At 39.8% G+C, this 9952-nt stretch overlaps 1 non-coding gene across 1 annotated transcript; it reads left to right on the top strand.

The window, feature by feature from the left end:
* Positions 1 to 6394: 6394 nt before the first annotated feature.
* On the top strand, positions 6395 to 6476 carry TRNAL-AAG. Its single transcript has one exon. It is a non-coding gene; the product is annotated as a tRNA-Leu (tRNA).
* The last annotated feature ends 3476 nt before the right edge of the window (positions 6477 to 9952 follow it).

Below are 9952 nucleotides of genomic sequence, written 5' to 3'. Positions count from 1 at the left end.
CACATCACTTAACTTTACTATTTATCAAGACTGCATTTGCAATGAAGTCAAGATCAAGATTAAAACAAAGGTAGTGTTAAAATTACGTACTTTAACAATTTAAACATGCCCTGTATGGAAAAGCAATGGGGTGATCTTGTAACAGATGTGTAGACTCCTGCAGTTTGTTGCAATTCTGATAAGAAACAATAATATTAAAAAATCCTGAAAGCTGATATAAGTTCATGTATTTACAGTTATTGAGATTTGTAAAATATGATCTCTACTAGAACAAATCAAATTTTTAAGCTTGAGGTGTGGTGTAAATCATAATGGAAAGCTGCTTATTGGTAAAATATAGCACCTTAAGAAAGCATTATCATAACCCTTTTGTATCTAGCCATGCTGGAACAACTGTGTGTAGCCCCTGACAGGTAGAAGTGGCAAATAAAATGGAGCTTCCACATTAAATTTGGAGCTTTACTTTGTTATTTTGTGAATTTCTGTGTCACTCTACACTACACAGTGTGGTCTTGTGCTACCTCTGAGTGAGCTAGTACCTCTGCATGACCCATCAGAGCAACATCCTGAACTAATAAGCCTGGATTTCAGAAACAAAAATAATAAACCAAAGTTTGGCATAGTGCAGCTATAACTGTACTGTTTCACAGTTCAGGTCTAGCTGTCTGAGAGCTCACTAAATATATCTGCAGAACCATGATCTAAGAGGCTATCCTAACTTGAGAAAGTTAGGGATTAGGAGTTTAATCGTGGTTGCTCAAGCATAGTGGTGTTGGAAAGGCATAATAAGTTTATCCCATGCTAATGCAGTCATAAATTTATTGTCTGTAATCAGTAAAAGTACATACCTGTTAGGCAATGTCAGCTGTTCTTACAGACCCAGAGAGTGTCTGAATGAGGTGCAGCACATCTCTGTATGATAGATTAGCTAGTCCTCTTTAAAATGCCAGTGGTTTTTTTCCCCAGCCTCCTGTACAAATGTCCTGTTCACAGCACCCCTTTTCCAGCCCTAAACTGGTTGTTGTTCTCATCATAAGACCCATAAGTAAAGTCTAAGAATGTAAGTTGTTTTTTTTTTTTCCCCACAAAGATTTAAAATGAAAATAAAACCTGCAGAAATCTGCAAAAGGCTTAGAAATGTTCCTTGCTGCACTTCCTTTGTATCTTTTTGCTATTAGGATGACCAATGTTTAGGATTGAATGAAACTCATGACTGAGGCGAGTGAATCTTGTGCTGAATGACTTCCCACTGCTGTCCAAAAATTCTTCACTGGAAGTGCAGTGCTCAAAGGGTCAGATTTGCTCACTGTATGACTGGTTTATGCCACCTGGGCAGAGGCTCTGCCATTTAAACCCTGAATTCTGAATATTTTAAGTAGGTGTGTGACTACAGTTCTGTAAATTAAATATTAGGCATTGCTATGACTTTTGAAGGTGAATGTAAGCCACCAGATTCAGGTCTGCCACGGCTCTGATCTTGTGCTCTGTTTCTGTGAAGTACTTGCATTCGGAGTGCAGGTTAGGGCCATCTGTCTACAGTCCTAGATTTACTGAACTTTCAGGCCCCTCACACATGCTTAAAGTGCTAACGCACCTAGTTTTCAAGCCTGCACTTGTCAAGACTGCAGTCCCTGGACTCCACATTGAGAATCTGCCTTGTTCACCACAGCACATCACAGAAGTTCAGCATCTGAATTCCTGGTCTCTCAGGGGCAATGACAAAGTTATTTTGTGGCCAGACTCCCCTCATTCAATTTATTCAAATCAATACTATTTCAGAGAATGCATAAAAGAACAATTTATGAAAGTTTCTGTATCACAGGCCCTGGCTCTTATGGGAGATTTTGACCTCTGTGTTTCTTGCTGGAATGACAACACAGTGGGATGCAAGCAGTCAAGCAGATTTCTGAAGGTGACAGAAGTACAAGGTGGACCAACCCTGTGTGACACACAACTGGTTCCGCTATTCACAGGCAACGGATAAATGGTTGGGGAGATGGTAATCAATAGCAATCTTGGCTGTGGTGACCTTGAAGGAGTGCAGCTCAGAATGCTAAGGGGATTGATGAAAGAGAGGAGCAAGAATACTGACCCTGGCCTTCAGGCAAATATCCTTAAGTGTATTCTGGAAACTTCTTGGCAGGATCCTGTGGGAAGACACTGTCCAAATGCAAAAAAAGAGGAGGTGGAAGTGGGACAGGCTACAAAGGAAGAATTTAGAAACTTTACCTAAGTATGTAGGGATTGTGTTAGGAAAGCTAAAACTCACTGAGATGTGATACTTGCAAGGAACGTAAAAAGCAACAAGAAAATTTTCTATGGCTACATTAGCAGCAAAGCACTGAAAAGGATAATGTGGAAACATTGCTGAATAGGGCAGGTGACTTAGAGACAGTGGACGCAAACTAGACTGAGTTACTCAGTGCCACTTTTGCCTCATTTTTCAGCAATGGTATCTCCCAGGCCTTTGTGATTAATGAAAAGCTTGAAGGAGGGGAAGAACTGTTAGCAGTGGATGAGGATCAAGACTGGTATTACCCAAAAAATCCTCGATCTATACATGTCCATAAGTCAGGCTTCTTCCAAGGATGCTGAGAGAACTGACCAATGTCTTTGCAATGCTGCTTTCTGTCATCTCTCAAAGGTAATGGAGATTGGTGGAGATTCCTGATGACTAAATATTCAAAAAGGAGCAAAAAAGAAAAACCGGTGAACTACAGGTCATTCGACCTCACTTTGTCCCTGGGAAAATCATAAAGCAAGTCCTCTTGGAGCACCTCTCTAAGCACATGAAGGAGAAGAAAGTGACTAGATTACAGAGGGAAAATCATGCCTGACCAATCTGTTTACTTCTGCGATAAATTGACTGGGTTTACAGGAGAGGAGAGTGAAGGATGTAATTTACATAAATTTCAGCAAGGCTTTCGACATTATCTTCTACCATGTTCTTGCATGTGAGTTAAGGCACGAAAGGCTGGGTGAGTGGATAACCAATGGGTGAAAATGTAGTAGAATGATTGGGCTCAAAAAGTAGTTAATGGGTCATACTCATGTTGGAGGCTGGTAAGAAATAGAGTACTAGAGATGTTTAACTTGGAAACTGTTGTGTTTAATGTCTTTATCAATCGTTTGGAAAAGGCAGTGGAGTGTACTCCCATCAGCTTTGGAGTTGATACCAAATTGAGGAGACCAGTCAATATGCTTGACAACAGGGCTGCCATACAGAAGGACAGGTTGAAGGAATGGGCTGACAGGAACCTTATGAATTTCAACAGAGCTAAATATGAAGACCTGCACATGGAAAGGAAGAACCCCCTATAGTGACAGAGGCTGGGGACAGACTTGTCGGACAGCAACTCTGTGAAAGACCCTGGAGTCTTGTCAGACAGCTAGCTGAAATTGAATTAACAGCATGTCCTGGCAGAAAAGAAATCCAACAGCGACCTGGGCTATATTAACAGGAGCAGAGCTGGTAAATCAAGGGGAGTGGCTATCCTCCTCCATTCACCACTCATTAGACTGCATCTGGAGTGCTGTGTCCAGTTTTGACCTCCCAATACAAGATAGACATTGACAAACTGTAGCAAGTTCATCAAAGGACCACCAAGATAGGAGGGAGTCGGAGCACCTGTCCTGCGAGGACAAGCAAAGGAAGCCTGGCTTGCTTAGCCTTGAGAAGAGAAGGCTTCAAGGAGACTGAACAACTGCTCCCACCAATATCTCTGGGGAAGTTATAGAGAAGACAGAGCCAGGGACTGCACAATGGTACATGGAAGGAAGATAAGAGGCAATGAGCGTAAGTTGAAATAAGGTTCATACTGAATATAAGAAGAAACTTTTTCTGCAGAAACAAGGAGTGGAAGCTTGGTTGTAAGGAGGTTAACCAGAGAAGTTGTGCAATCTCTGTTCATCACTGGAGGTTTTTGAGACCCAGCAGGATAAAATCCAGAACAACTTGTTCTGCCCACAGAGATTACCTTGTTTTGAGCAGGAAGTTGAACTAGAAATCTCCACAGTTGCCTTTCACCCTAAATTATCGCAAAATCCTATCCTACAATCCCATGATCCTAACACAAGAAACTGTTTATATGGCTGGGTGTGCACGAGCTTCCTGCATAGTCACTCTTCCTCCCCTTGAATATCCTAGTGGATTTGAACTTCCTGTACACTCTTGTTCAGGGCCTTGCTGTCCTGTGTGTTCAACTAGAGTGTGTTCCTCTTACACATCTAGCTTGTTTTTTCATATAGAATTATCCTCTTTGATTTTTTTATCCTGCTGACATATCAAGCCTGATGCATATAAGTCCCAAGAAAAAAACGTTGCTTCAGCAATGAGGATAATTACCATCCCTAGTGTCTTTAGTTCTTATAGGAGGGCTACTTTATCTTACCCTTTTAGTTGGGGGTGCTAACAATATGAAGTCCATAAAGATACATATAATGCTTGAAACATGAAAATACTACACTGGCCAAACATAACACAATGCCATAGCTTCTGGCTAATCATTGACAATATCACTATGCACACCAACTCCTGCAAAGATAACCTGATATAATGGATGACCTGATTAAGCACTTCGTGATCAAACAGAATGCTCCATATGAGCAAGCCTTCCGTTGTGCTTCTGCATGCTGGGGGAATGATCTAAAAAAAGCATACAAAGCGAAAGAATCTGGAAAAACTTATTGTAGAGCTAAGGAATATAAGCTGTGTGCTTCCGTTAAATCAAGAGGAGTAGAAATACAACTCTTCATGTAAGGAAGAAGTTAGGTTCACTTGCATATTGCAAAATCTTTTTCACTAATGCTTCCTTAGAGACCTTAATTATGCAGGGATTAATACTAAATACAAAATTTACTTAGGAAAGAGGGAGCAACTACTAATATAATTAAAAACAAATAGATGGTATCAGTTTATATTGTGAGTGCATCAAGGCATTGGAGCTGAATCCCAGGAGCAATGCCATTCCATAAACACTGAGGTAGCTCATATCAATATTGTACAAAAAGGAAAATTCACTTGACTCTAGCTCAAAGATAAGAGGACATGATTTGTAAGGACTGTGTCATAAGTTACAGCTCAATAGGATGTCAGAGAATCTAGACACAGGGCTATTAGCACTTACCAGTGAGGTTCATATGTTTTGAATCACTTGACAGACAAATCCTACACTGCTGTCCATCTGGGAAGATCAGGTTCATATAAGGTTGGACTATTAGCTATGTACACAGAATCAGCATCTAAATGTTAGAAATAACCCAAACAGGGTATTTCATGTTGCACATGCTATAAGGGACTTAAATTGTTACTGTTACTAGCTCAGTTTGTATGGAGGACTAAGAAAAATTTGGCCCAGAAATACTAATCTACAAAATTAAATGCAGCATCTGCACACTCTACCTCTGGTAAGTATATATGTTATATCCAATATTTGTAGCAACTGTGTGGTATAGACTACTTACTCTAACAGGTTTAAAGAAGTTTCATCATCCAGTTTCTGTATAGTTATAGATATATACAGTTTGTTCAAGTTGCTGGAGCATCTAGTATTGCTGAGTTATTGACAACACATTATCTACTCGACAGGAGGGCATTGAGAGCAGAAGCAGCACTGAAGAACAACAGAATCAGGAAAGCAACTACCTAGATGGCAAAGCGTTTAGGTAGAATCAAAGAAATCTGTAATATATGTTTCATTTGACCTGTCCCTGGAAATGTCAAAATGATCATAAAACAAGCCCTTGAATTCCATGCTTTTCAGGCGTCACTGATTAATGCATAAATACTTAGGACTTCACTCTGTTTTTTCCCTCATGCCAGGACATATTGCATAGTAGCAGAGTACCCATATTCCTTGTTTTAGACATCTAATTTTGATGCTCTGACTTGCTTTGATGCATGAAGTTAGATTTCTTCATTCATTCATTCGAGAACTTTGGTACTTAACATCGGTCCTCCAAATTGCATCTGTTAGAGGCCTAGAACAGATGATGTAAGCACTGCAGTGTCTGTGTTTGCATGAAGGGACAGATGTTTCATTGCCCCAGTCTCATTACACTCCAAAAATATGAAAATATAAACTTGAATGCAAAGTCAGCACACATTCCTCCCAAAAGTATACCATCACCCTTTCTTTTCTTGCGAAGGGATCATAGGTTCATAGGCAAGGAGGTATTTGTAGAACTTTCCAGCTGCTGTTTCTTGACAGCTAATGAGGGGACCCAAAATGTGTGGTGCACTGCAAGGATTGTATACAGAAAGAACCCTTATTGGTCCTTTTTCCTACTATATTTAAGTCATGGATGGGGTGTATTTGTTTTAAAACATCCTGTGAAAATTTGAATTATGGGTGAGGGATATAAGTGCTGGAGAGTGAATTGGCACCAGCACCCAGGTAGTGTGGCCGAGCGGTCTAAGGCGCTGGATTAAGGCTCCAGTCTCTTTGGAGGCGTGGGTTCAAATCCCACCACTGCCAGGAATGTTTTTGAGGATGGAGTAACGTCCAACACAGGTACAGCGTTGGGAGAGTGAGTACCTGGAGAGCAGCCCTGCAGCAAGGGATCTGGGTGTGCTGGTTGACAGCAGTGGGCCCTGGCTGCCAAAAGGGCAAATGCCATCCTGGGGTACATCCAACACAGCATAAACAGCCGGTCTGCAGCCTCACCTGCAGTGCTGTGTGCTGTTCTAGGCCTCACAAGTTAATCAAGATGTGAAGGTCTTGGCAAGAAAGCCAGTGAAGGGGCTGGAAGAAATGTAGTATGAGGATCATCTGTCTAGTTTGGAGAAAAGGAGGCTGAGGGGTGACCTTATTGCTCTCTACAGCCTTTGGGTGGGTGAGTGAGGGAAGTGGTGCTGATCTCTTCACCCTGGTATCCAGTGACAGGAATGCTTCAATGCTGCCTCAGTCAGGGGAGGTTTAGGTTGGACATTAGGAAGCATGTGTTACTGAGGAACAGGCTTCCTAGAGGGGTGATCGATGCCCCATGCCTGTCAGTGTTTAAGAGGCATTTGGACAGTGCCCTTGATAACTTGCTTTATCTTTTGGTTAGCCCTGAAGTAGCCAGGCAGTTGGACTAGATGATCATTGTAAGCCTCTTCCAGCTGAAATATTCTAGTCTTGTCTAGTCTAATTTTGTTTTCTTCTGTCTTCACAATCAGTTGGATTAAGCTTTCTGATCAGATTGTGTTTTTCATGACAGTTCCATGACCCCAGTGAGGCAGCTTGTTGTGGGAACTGAGACCACAGGGGAAAATGGGGATATAAAGCAACTAGATATGCCTCCCATAAATCATTACAGTAGAAAGAGATTATTTTTGTCAGCTAAGACTGGAGATATTTAGGTCTTTCACTGAAATAAAAATTAGTGTTCCTTCAACTTCACCTCCTGTCCCTGCAAAGTGCGTCTTGTCTTTATTTGCTTTAGTAAACTGATTAGTAACCTCTGAGGTATGCATGCAGTTAACACAATAAACAGAACTATGGTTTTGAGCAACATACAGGTAAACAAAATTTTAGTTCACCCTACTTTTCTTTTTCAAGAAAATTGTGTTTTCAAACCTTTTCTGATTCATTTGTACTGTTGCTTCTTTGTTTAAAAGGTAGTGTGAGTATATTGATACTTAGTGCTCACTCACCATTTAAAAACGTTACTATCACCTGCTTTATTTTGGGTGTAGTTCTACTAGACTGTGCACAGTAATAGGTCCTTTACAGTACTTTACATAGATTTTCAGGAAATACTGTCCTTTAAAGCATCAATACTCAGTAATGCAGTATGCTGAGGTATGCATGAGGTTTGGTATGCATGTTGGTTATGTTAGTTCTGTGTCATCAAAATGCATGAACAGATTGTCCCGTTCCTTTGGCATGGGTAGCCTATAGTGCATTGTGAGCAATGACACAATATTCATATCTTGAACCTCAAGCCCACACAGACCACTAATCTTAACTCTGAGGCACTTACGACTTTACTGTATGTTAAAGCTAGGAAAAATTCAGGAAATTCTCTGCTGATATACAATTAACTGCTAAAATCAAAACCTCTTCAAGGTTCACAGCTGAAAGCAACAATAATAGGCCTGCAACAGTTTTATGTATTTCAATCCATAAACGGTGAAAGCAGTTGTTTTATGAATATTAGCATTTAACATTATGAGTAGTTCACAGCATGCCCATCTGGGCCTAACATTCTCAATGTTTAAATATCATTCAGTAGTTATTAAACTGTCTGAAAATGTTCTTCTCCTGCTGATTCTAAAAATCTTTATTTCTTGGTTCTTTTATTTGTAAATTTAAATATTAGTACATCTCTACATTATGACTTGTTGGACCTGGAAATATTTGCTTGGAAAGTAGTTTCTTTTTGAGCACTGTTCATCAAATTCTTTGAGATTCATAAAACTAACAATTTGTTGTTTAAGTCTGAATTTTTCAAAATAGTATGCATCTAGATCCCAGATTTTTACCAGCTCAGGATATGTGGTAGCCGTCTCTTAACTAGACTGAAATGAAGTTAAGTTTCTAATTCAAATTTCTGAACATCACAGACCCATAAAATCAGAAAAGGAAATTGTGATCACCTAGCCTGACTTTTTACACAACTTTCCTGTACTGATTTCAGTTTAAGTGAGAATACCTCACATAGGAACAAATTAGTCTTGATTTTCATATTTTTAGTAACGAACTGCCAAGTGATCTTTTGTAAACTTTTCCACTAGTTAATTTCTCAACTTTAAAATATGCAGAATTATTGTGGTTTCAATTTCCAGATGTTGGGTTCTGTTACAATTTGTTTTACTAGATTGAAAAACCTTCTCTTGTCATATAGCTGTTTCCTGCGGCAATACCAAGATAGAAATCCACAGAAGCTAACTTAGCCTATAGACATAAATCCTCTCTAGATTTCTTCTCTTTTCAACAGAGTCTTTCTCATAGGTAGTTTCAGAATAGGACTGGGGCATTGGTCCAATAATATTTTTCCATTTGTGACTTCATGATCCTAAAGCAATTAGCTTCGTGAATACTCCCACTCTCTTTTCCCCTAATACCATGATTAGTCTTGAGGCTTTTCTTGAATCGCCTCCAACTTAACAACCTACTTCTTGAATTATGAATACCAGAACCGGACATATTATATTAATAGAAGTTGAAATAGTGCCAAATGCAGAAGCAGAATAAGTCAGGTATTTTTATCAATATTTTCATTTATAAATTGACAGATTTTGGCAACAGTGGCCATATTGTCTGCTCATATTTACCTAATTATCCAGTATGATCTCTGTGTCTTACTCAGGGCCTGTGCTTCCCAGGGCTTCTTCTCTACAGCCTAGCATTCTTTGCTCCAAGGTGTATGTCTTTTTATTTTTCTGTGTTAAAATGTATACTGTTTGATAATACATTGCTGAAAAAGTAACATGGTGTCCTTTCTGCTTCATTCTTTGTCATTCTTTGTTCATCTGCAGCTTCATTGGTCACTAATTTTATTCCAAGTCTTTCAAGATATTAAATAATGGATGGCCAACTATAAAAAGCCAATCCTGTTGGACCTCAGTGAAAGCACAATCAATTCCGATTACCTGCTTAAAATTATTGTTCGAATCCTGTGAGTTTTCAGTCCAAGTACCATGTTCAATGTGGTTAGATATCCCTTGAGCTTCTTAATCCACTTTGCCATGTCATACCAAGTAAATTAACTCCTAGAACTCAAATAAACCACATCACTAGTGTTGTGGACTAACCCCAGTAGACAGCTTTTCTTTTTTTTCCCTTAGTCTATGGGCCACCCCTGTAAAATGTCCATAAAACGTTCATAAAATACTCATAAAATGTGTGTTGATGTAATTTAGTCCATGACCTTGGGCTGCGTCTGTTATGGTGGTCACTGAGGACAGGAGAGGTGGTGTGTTCCATGAAGTTATTGGGCACCAAAGCTGCCTCAGGTCAGGTCCGTG

The sequence above is a fragment of the Cariama cristata genome, unplaced genomic scaffold (assembly GCF_000690535.1).
Source record: "Cariama cristata isolate BGI_N322 unplaced genomic scaffold, ASM69053v1 scaffold8480, whole genome shotgun sequence".
NCBI lineage: Eukaryota > Metazoa > Chordata > Aves > Cariamiformes > Cariamidae > Cariama > Cariama cristata.
The sequence above is the reverse complement of the archived record's forward strand: the minus strand, read 5'-3'. Positions and strand labels throughout refer to the sequence as shown.